At 40.1% G+C, this 10,338-nt stretch overlaps 1 long non-coding RNA gene across 2 annotated transcripts in view; it reads right to left on the minus strand.

Moving 5' to 3' along the window:
* Positions 1-6,904, minus strand: part of LOC119770184 — a 99,303-nt gene extending 92,399 nt beyond the window's left edge. For both annotated transcript variants that reach the window (XR_005278702.1, XR_005278701.1), the window contains exon 1: positions 6,306-6,904. This is a non-coding gene — a long non-coding RNA (uncharacterized LOC119770184). The remainder of the gene's footprint in view (positions 1-6,305) is intronic.
* Positions 6,905-10,338: the final 3,434 nt, after the last annotated feature.

Raw genomic sequence — 10,338 nt, forward strand, 5'->3', positions numbered from 1 at the left:
GAACAACATAAAAACCGCCTGTCAATTTATTCGCTCAAGCTTGTCCTACTTGAAAGCCAGATTGGCAGCATAACGATGCTAAATTTTTTCTTCTTTCTTTACTAGTTCTACATTTCGAAATGAATGGCGAAAAATCGAACTTGTCTGTGTGTGCGATGCTATGGAATTTGTGGCGCCAATCTGCTTTCGTCTTCGAATTGAACTTCTCATTCCTCGTAGGCAGGGACCGTAAATTTCCCCCTTGAAATGATTCGTTTGGGTGGGAAAGCAAATTCGCCACATCATCCGGCCGTCAGCCGATGGGAACATTTTGTGGAATGCAACGTCTATATCTTTCAAGCTCACCAACTTCAAAATTTGTTCGGCTCATCCATATCGTCCACATCGTCAGCTGTGTGCTATCTTGTGACATCGACCATTTTGGTCGAAAATGAGTTAATGATGATGTTTTGCTACACTTAACAAACACTACAAGATGCTTTAGCCCGATTTTGGAAAGTCGCTTCCGTTTCCCGAATATCGCAATACACACTTGTTATATAGACCAATTTAAATTGATTGTGCACACTTGTGACACGTCATACATGTTTTTGGAAAATGTGGAAAAAATTTCTTGTTTTTCACTAATTTATATACACACATACTTTCTAAAGGCAATGTATCCTTTTGTTTTTGAAAATATACTGATTAAGTCGGTTAAACTATTGATTTAAGCCTATTTTAGTTTATGTGGGAATTCTGTGCACACTTGTGACACGTAGTACAATTTTACTTTCGAAACACACTTGTGACACGTGTTTTTCGGATTTTTGTTTACATTATTTACTGTATCTTTTAACTGGTGTAACCAAATCAATTGATACTTGGAGCGTTTGTTAAGCGATAGTATACAAACCGATTGCTTCAAAAAGTTTGGCTCTACCATTCATGATTTTGAAATTATTTACCAACAAACATTAAAAATCGATTTTCTCGAAAAGTACTAAATGGTCGTTGTCACAACATAGCACACAACTGACGATATATCAGGTCACACATGAAGCAGAAAGATATCTTGTCGTTGAACAAAGTTTGTAAAAGTGCGGTTGCCTATTTAGGCTCCAGTTTAAATTGGGCTTGCTAGATAAACCTATTCAAACTTACTAATGCATCAATAATGTTTCAAAGATGTCAACAATAATTATAATAGGGTTTCAAAGCCCCGAGCCAAATGTCCATTGATGTTCGCCCACAAACACGTGTGCCACCTCTGTTGACATAATGTTCTAGATTTCATTATCGATCATCAACTAGAATTTTAAACGAAATTTTCAAAAAAAAAAAAGATTGACTGCAAAATCATGTGACAAGATGGCACGATGGTGACAAACAATCCTCGACGGTCATTTGTCCCTTTCAGTCATCACAGTCATCTGTCGCTGGTCTGGAAGGATAAACGGAGGCGACACGCCAGTGCCGCAGCCAGCTGGAAACGTGTTTATTTCCATTCAAAACATTTAATGCGACAAGATCACTGGAGCATAAATTTCAATTTTATTGACTTAATTAATGTTTGTTGTGTTGTGTGGGACCTTCCCTGCTCCCTGCCCAGCTTCTCTTCACGCTGACTCTCTGGTTTTGATCCTTTCATCACCCGGTTGGAATCCAAGCAATTCCTGGACTTTGCTTTTTCCCCAATTACCTCACCTTCTTCTGCCTTAGCCAACTGCAAGTGCCAAGCGACCTGCTGCTACTGCTGCTCGGAACATGACCGTCATGGCAGCGCTCGAGAAAAGCGGAGATGATACGGAATTAATTACAGCTGATTGCGTTGTAATTGAAGTGTGAATACGCTAAAGTCCTGTTCGATTCAATGACTTTCACTGTTGGTCGAACGCTGCTGAATGTAGCGAATTTGAGTGGCTTTTGAAGGTGGAAGTATTTTAGTGGATAAACTACTAACTTCTGACTAAAAACAGAGGTTTAAAGACAAAATCCAAAAATTTCAAGCGTTCTTTTTATATATAATAATAAAACATGTTCTTGAGATATTACCAAGGAAGAGTCCACCCCAAGTAACATTTTTTTCGAGGAGTTCTACAAGAGCTCTTCAAGATAGCTACAGCATAGTAGTTTAGACCGCGGTAGGATAAAATTCTCTTCAAAACTTCTTCAGGAGTTTGGAAGAGTACCACTCAGTCAATATGTTGTATGTGTGTAAAAATGTAATTCTCAAATCCCTAATCACTAGTTTTAACTGAGCAACAGGCGTATACGCCCAATTAAAAATCAATTAATACCACCATCACCAGCGCTGAACTTGTCATGGTCAGCTTAAAGTTCCTGGACATGGTCTACGCTTCTCAGAAAGTGACATGCAGAAAATATCGATTGACTACAACTGCTTCCTGGTGTTCCAAACGACTTCCAAGTCACAAGCCCACCCAAATAACAATACTCTCGGTCATAACTGGAAGAGGGAAAGCGTCGCAGGGGTCTGGCAAAGAAAGCAACCATAGCTTGGCCATGTGCTCCACATTCAACATGCCGCGGCAGACGCCACCACCGACAACAATTTTCATTGATTTTCGTGGTAGTTGAACGTTCGAATTTTTTTTCTCCGTAGTATTCAGGCTTCAGTCTCTCATCCACTCATTCAACCTTCACTTCCTTCCGGTCTTGCCACATGGCTTGCCAGATGGGTTGATCCGGGGGTTGCTGCACACACAAAAGTCGGCATATGGTGGAGAGAAAAACTTTCTGCTTTTTGTGTTGCGTTTTCCCCCAGACCACTTTTGCTACTTTTCCTAGCCGAGTGAAAAACGCTTTCCGGAAAAGTCATGGCATTGGTTGGGTTGGAAAAACGAGTCGAAGCTAATATTAACAGTGGTTCTGTGAGCTGTAAGGAACAACCGAAAGTATTTGGTTCATCGCCCTGTAAGCCCATACTCGTCTTTGACTCAGCGCTTCAATTGAAACTGTTGGCTCTGACTTTCTCGTATAACTTCGATGTACACAACACAAGTGTGTATGATTTACGGAGAGCTAGTCGCGAGAAAGCTGTTGTATGGAGTGGGAAAAAACTTAAATAAATATATACGAAGAAATTTAAAAGGGGAGGAAGAGGGCGTCTGTGCGCACACAAGAGGTCCCCATCAAAAAATTATAAGCCTATAAATGTAGGCAATAAACATGCAATTTCGTCAAATATTCATCGTCAGTTATGGTGCAAAAAGGAAAATGGAAGAAAACTGCCTGAAGGTTTGGAATGGAATAAAGATGAATGTAAGACAGCTTAGTAATCCGCATTTTTTGAGATTTTAAATGTGGTGTTTTTTTATTCGGATGAAGCTTTGCAAAGAAATCTCCATGTCCAAAGATGCATCTATTCAATTTTGTAGGGCTTTTTCACATTAAAAATAGAACCATTAGTTTCCAGATATCATCAGATGAAAAATAAGGCTACAAATCATGATTGCTTTTCCTTCACAAACTATTTTTAAATCACAAATTAATTTAACATTCTTCGAAAAATTTTAACTTGAAGATTCTTTCAACACAAAACTGGGCACTACCAATGTTCGCATAAACTTCCCAAATGCAAAAAAGCAAGCTTAACAAAACACAAGGCAAGTTTGTCCTACACATAGAATTTCCTCCGATTTTGTGGAACAAAGTACAGTCATCCCACATATTCAGAACACCCACAAATTCGGAACACTTTTGTGATGATTTGTCAATAGCTTGCCAAATGCCGCTTTTCTCTCGACCCTACTATTTTCAGGACCTTTATTTGGCCATTTTCTTGCTATTTCAATAGTAAAAGTAGTACTTTTTGAACAAAAAACTTCACTTCAAGACTATTTTATCCAGAGCAGCAAAACACTGCCTCCAAATTGCCGTTTCCATAATTGTGGGATGTTATTGTTCCCACAATTGTGGAACACCTGAATTTAACTGATATTTTCACAAAAAAAAGTTATCAGACCATGGATAAAACATCACTAAGCTTGAGTTTCACTGGTTGCAGTGTGTGAAGTCATTATTTTGTTACAAATATGTACTCCTGGAGAGATCCAAAGTTTGTTTACATCCGTAAGAAAAAAGTGTTCCGAATTTGTGGATTTCAAGGGTTAAAGTTTTTCTTCAAAAACTTGATATAAAAGTTAAAATTTGCAGATGTTCGATACAGCATTCGAAAGATCGCATGAGAAGCTTTCAAATGAAGGTTAAAGCGAATCATTAAGTTCAATCATCGATTTGCTATGATTTTTTGAACATTGGCCGATCTGTAAACTGTTCCGAATATGAGGGATGACTGTACTGCAATTTTTTGTTTTTGTTTTTTTATAATGATCATGGTTATGAACCAAACTGCATAATTGACTCAAAAGTGATTAAACTGCATATGGGACATTTATGGGAACAGGGGCAGTACACGGGTTTGACAAAATTATTCGGACAGGTAAATTTTTGTCAAAATGCATTCATAAATTACCCGGTTTTGATGCAACAGCATTTCAAAGTAACATTGTTTTACGGATTTTTCAGTGCGTGTCATTTAAGCATTTTCTCTTAAAGTACAACATTTTCCCCTAATAATACAACTAGTTACCAATTCCATAAAAAAGATCCGTAACAAGGGCACATTTGGAGCCCTCCAGGATATCCCCCAGGGAATCTGTACTAATGGCATCTTGCATATTTTGTCCAAATCATGTAATGCGACGGCTCAATCTAGATTTTTTTTCATTTAGCATTTAGCTAATAGCCACTTAGTCTCTATGACTATAGTGGCCAAAGATTGGGTGCTGTAAGAGCCACCTGGGAGCTTCCGAGGAACAGGTTTCCAAAGAAATAGCTAATCCAAAGGAAAAATGATGTGATGATTCTTAACACTTTAATTGTCAGCCAAATGTTATGTTTGAGTTCCGGTACATGAATTCCGAAAAACCAGTTCCAGTCATGATAGCGTTGGTAATTGTCACAGAAAACCGTGAAGATTCGTCGCATGACATCTCGCTACAAAACAATAAAACAACAAAATCAGATAAGAAGTGAAAATCGAAATTAACAATTCAAACAGTGCTTCGACTATTATCGTTATTTGATGACACGGGACAATATTTATGGTAACAACACGTGTTTCTGCCTGTGTGGATCAATCGGACCGCGCACTGGACTCACAATCCAGAGGTCGCCGGTTCGAATCCCGAGGCGGGCGCAAAAAAATCTAAGTGTAAATATAGGTTTTCGGTGCCCTCTCCCCGTGCCATACCTTCACACTTAGGAGACCCGGGAGGCGGAGTCTTGTCGCAAAAAGAACGATACACGCCTGTGGATCCGTTGACGAAACCGCAAGGTTTAAGAGGGCCACATTATGAGGTGTTACGTCGATTCCGTACACGTGTGATTATAATATGTGATATAATAATGTGAAATGTTCAAGTTAGTGGAAATAAAATTTCCGTTTTACATTTCTATACCTATACCTTAACACAAATTATGCAAGGCTTAAATAATTGAAATCAAGTTAAATCTGATTGAGCAACTGTATTTTTTTTTACATTTTTTTTAAATACATACAAATATTTGTAAACGCCAAGACAATGCTGTAGAGCGATCATATATTTTTTTTCAATAACAATTTAATATTTACAGCCCTTTTAAAATGATTATTTAAATTTATTTAGTGAAAATAAAGGTGCTTAAAATCATTCTATAGAAAATGTAATGTAAAAAAATAAATTACATAGTTTGCATTCTTGATTATATATTTTTTGTTTTCTGCAAAACTTTACATATTGAAAATATTTACATTAGGCCACTGAAATGTTATGGACACTACACAATAAGTTTTATGATTTTTGACATAAAATCCATGCAGCGACTCATCAAGAAAGATCGGGTCCCTCGTGGGCCCTCTGAATGACCCATAATTCGCTTTATTTCAATCCCAGATGACCCTGCTCAAACTGCTTGAAGAAGCTTCTTGGTCTGTCCTTAAAAAGTTTTGAACGTAAAATTACGAGCTAGTCTGTTGTCATAATTGTAACGCCAATCGCATCATAAGTCATAAACCAGGGAGCCCTGAATACTGCAAGAAGAAGGAGACGCAGTCAGCCCACAATGGTCGTTAATCACCCCTGACTAACGTGGGTGACCCTCGGTGCCCTGGAAATACTTGTTATCAACGGTTGAACCAGTCCGGACACTTCATTCAATTGCCCCTCGATGCTATGTTGGCCAGTAATGCTCGATGGGATCCCTTTGGTTAGCGCTGGCAACGAGGGAATAAAAATAACAAGAAAACTTGCTTATCTTACCTTGTATCTTAAACGGGGACTGGAATAAATCACACCCTCCGAAAGGTCCGTGTTTCAACTGTTAGGCCCACCGGGGGAAGAACTCGGGTACGGTCGGTCCCAATTTAGGTCTATTCTCACTCTTAACCACTTTTGGCACGACACGACAGCCCCAACTCACACATACACACACAAACAGGAATCTTGCTGAAGAAAATGTCAAGCACATTTCTTGATTGTTTCACGGTCTTCTAGTGCACACATTTACAAACACTGACACACTGATGATCGAAATTGAGGAGGTCCTGGGGTGGTAGCTGGACGGTGCTTCCCGGAAGGGCGCTATTTTGTTCGGTCACACACTCGTCAATCGCGCTCAAAATAGGCGTAACTTAATTTCCGGTTCGGTCCGCATGGTACTTCTAATGGAATAACGAGGGTGTACGGTGGCTTGTCACACACTGTGGGTCATAATTACGAGCGGCTATCTGACTGGGGTCGATGTCGGCTAGGTAGGATCCACCGAGAGAGGGTTTTATCCCTGGAACGTTGACGGAGCAAGAGTGAGGAACTGCGGATGCCCTGGTTGGGGGCCAGAAGAGGAGTACATCCTTCACGCCAGACCGTCACCGATGAACTGAACTGCAATGTCTAGCACAGGATAGCGAAGCCTCCACCAACAACACCAGCAGCAGAAGCATATCCTGTCGGGTTGGGCTCGTGCTCCCCTCGCGCCACGACATTCACCATCACAGCCAAATACAGTGCTCCATGTGGCATGTGGATTCACTTTTTTGCAACATGAAGAAAAAGCTCGAACGCACCCACGTCGAGTGTCTGGCCTCCCAATGTGAACGTGAGTGAAAAGGATAAAAGACACAGCCTCACTCACCCGCGCACAACCGCACACGAACCGTTGCACAAATACAAACACAACACACTTCGCACGAATGCACTACACGAACAGTGTTCGGCCTTCGTGAGCTTTGGGGCTTCAAAACTAAATCAAAGGCCGTTTCCTACAACTGTCAATGTTCGGCTCCCCGTCAGGAACGCATGCGCCTGGTAGTTTCGTCGAAATCGATGTAGAACGAAAGGACCAAATTGTCATGGTAATAATTTCAGCGCGCCTATCGCGTCAGAAAGGGTAATATTTGGTACCATTTCCTGGCTGGCTGGCAACAACAACAAACGAACAAAAAAAATCACCCACCACAATTCACTTGTTTATTCAAAATTAAATGCCACATTGTCGGACACGATTTGAAATGTTTCGACCCTCACACTCCGTCCACGCGGGAAACTTGTTTATCGAAAAACAAGAAAAACCGAAATGGCCAAGAAGCCAACAACGGAACCCCGTCCACTTTGAAAATCTGGAAGGAGCGGAAATTGGCCACATTGCTGCTTCCCATTCCCGTTAACTAGCAGCTGTCGATGACTTTTCATGCTCAAAACGTTAAACGTCGGAAGGCTGGCAGAACGAACAAACGATGGTGCGTCTCCACCAGTAACGGTTGATCCGGAGTTTGTCAGGGGTTCTTACTTCCCAATAAGCTTGCTAGTATGTGAACTGCGTAGAAGTGGCAAACTACAAAACACACGTGCACACAAACCGTAGTCGGAACGGTACGTCATTCATTGGACTAGACATTTGAAGGTTTCTTCTGGCGATGCTTTTCAACATGCACTTTAAGTTTTTTATTTTTATTTTTTCAATTTGGGTCCAAATGCACATTTTTGAAATAAAAAATCATTTTCGCAATACCGCAAAAGTATCAATTATCCAGAGATTCAATTATCTAAAGTGATTTTTTCTTAAGCAATTTGAATAATCGAGTATGAACTGTATTTACATTTTTTTTACATCAAAAGCTTATCAAATTTCCTGTGTTGTATTTCGATAGAAAAATAAACTCAATCATCAGCGCAGCGTTTGTGCTTCTTGGGGAGAAAACCGATAGATCCGCTGAAAATAAACCAATTTTCAATTAACGATATCCTGAAAACCAAGCACCGGAAAAACCGCTTACGGGCGAATCGAAGTCAGAATTATTTTGTAGCTCATCCCGCCCAAAGTTGGAAACATTGGTCGTGGGTGGTAATGTATCTTCTAAGTACTGTATCTGTTTGCCATGGTTTCTTCCGATGGAGCTGCTCAATCGGCAGAGCGTTCCCAGTTGTTTATTCGTATCTCAATTAATAAAACCATCCCCAAATGAGGCTCCTAACCGAAAGAGGCCTTCGTTCTGAGCTCTGCCGTAACAGGGCTTCCAAGCTAAATTCGAAGAATTCCACAAGTGGAGTCAAACCAGAGAGACGATTCTTGCCAGACCTCAGTATTCCAAAAAGGCACAAAGATAGCAAGCAATAAAAATCACGAATCTTATTACGCAGCTTATTCCAAGGATATACAATTTATTCTCGAAATTGTAAATTTTCTACTTACTCAATGGTGAAATCCAACTGCCATTTGGATGTATGTGCGATTATAGCTATAAGATCTTTATTCCGCTCAGTGGCACACTGTTGTTTGTGTGTGGATACAACTTTGAGAAAAGTCAGAAGCGTGTTTTGGGAGGGTGGCTTCTGGATTGGTTTTAGAAAAAAATGCAATAGCGAGGAGATAAATTCCTTTGCAGACATCATATTTTCACATCGTTCGATTGTGTTTCCTTAGACCACTGATTCCCGAACTATTTTTGCCCAGGCTCCACTCCCATACAACAATGGTGGGGCCCAGTGGGGCCCACGGCCATTCGAGGAACTCGTCAGGACCCACTAGTAGGGCCCAGTACCCACTTTGGGAAACATTGCATTAGACCAAAGTTTTATTTTCTCAAGCGTCTTTTTGTTTTGTTTATATCTCGAGCTCAGAGAAAAGTGCATTATTTGGTAAATCCTTTTCATTTTCACCACAAAAGTACGATGGAAGGGACCGTTCGCAGTACCAGCCTAGCATTGAAACTTTTTTTGTTTTTTTTTTTAATATAACCACATCACAAGTGAAATTTATGTAATTCTTAGTTTATATTTTCACATTGTTGAAGCTATCCGCTCCACGTAGTTCACTCAGTTATTTTAAAGCGCTGTTCCAAAAAGCATGTAACTGCCCACTCAGCAATTTAGAAAATGCAGATGTTGCATGAAGTATTCTATCCTTCCAAAAAGTTCCTTGCCAGAAGCAGACCGCACATCGGTGCAATCATACACCCAGAAAACGTCAGTCGGGTTACTCATCCGTTGAGCGAGCCCGTTTTCCAGCAACCCATCCAGCTTTCATACGATTATTAATGTTATTGCTTATCGGTTTTGTTGTGCCATAGCCCCTAGAATGAAGTCATACAATGCTACTGATGCTGTTTTCCTTCCTTCGGAAAACTGGAAGCTTTGAACCATATCGAGCTTTACGATAGTTCAATACCGCATCAGAGAAAACGAAGGAAAAGTCCGTATACGTTAGTGATCCTGAAAAAATTTGGCTCTGCAAGTAAAAGGTCCTAGAATTACCTCTCGAGGGCACTTGCAGAGAGTATCGGAATCTTTTCATAGTATCATTTGCTATATAAAGCTTTCTGATAGGGAGCATTTTTACTGGGATTTCCATGGAATGTACACTTGAAGACCATACTTGTTTTGGAAAGATCTGCCGATAAAATTCTGCATTAGATTTCTTGAATATTAAATCAAGCATACGAAAAGACTAATGGTGTGAAATAAATTACCACTATAATAATAATAGTTTTTAGATCAAAATCTAACATCAAAAGAAAAAAAAAATAGGTGCAGTTCTTGAACTAGTTATAGCTGTATTACCATTGTCAAACATGTCTAAAGCAAACACCGATCCGGTTAGTGACCTGTATCAACAAATTAAGATGAATTCCGTTTTCGTTCTGTATTTAGCAATTAGCTCGCCTTCTATAATCACTCTGCTGGCTTGTTGTGATACACAAAGAAGCCGTAACTCGGTCAGTTCTAGTGGGTCGTCTGTGTGGCTGCTTAATGAAATTGTTCCTGGTTCGGGCCACAGCGTCCAAGCGAGAGGTTCAAA

This window comes from Culex quinquefasciatus, chromosome 3, assembly GCF_015732765.1.
Source record: "Culex quinquefasciatus strain JHB chromosome 3, VPISU_Cqui_1.0_pri_paternal, whole genome shotgun sequence".
NCBI classification, from domain to species: domain Eukaryota; kingdom Metazoa; phylum Arthropoda; class Insecta; order Diptera; family Culicidae; genus Culex; species Culex quinquefasciatus.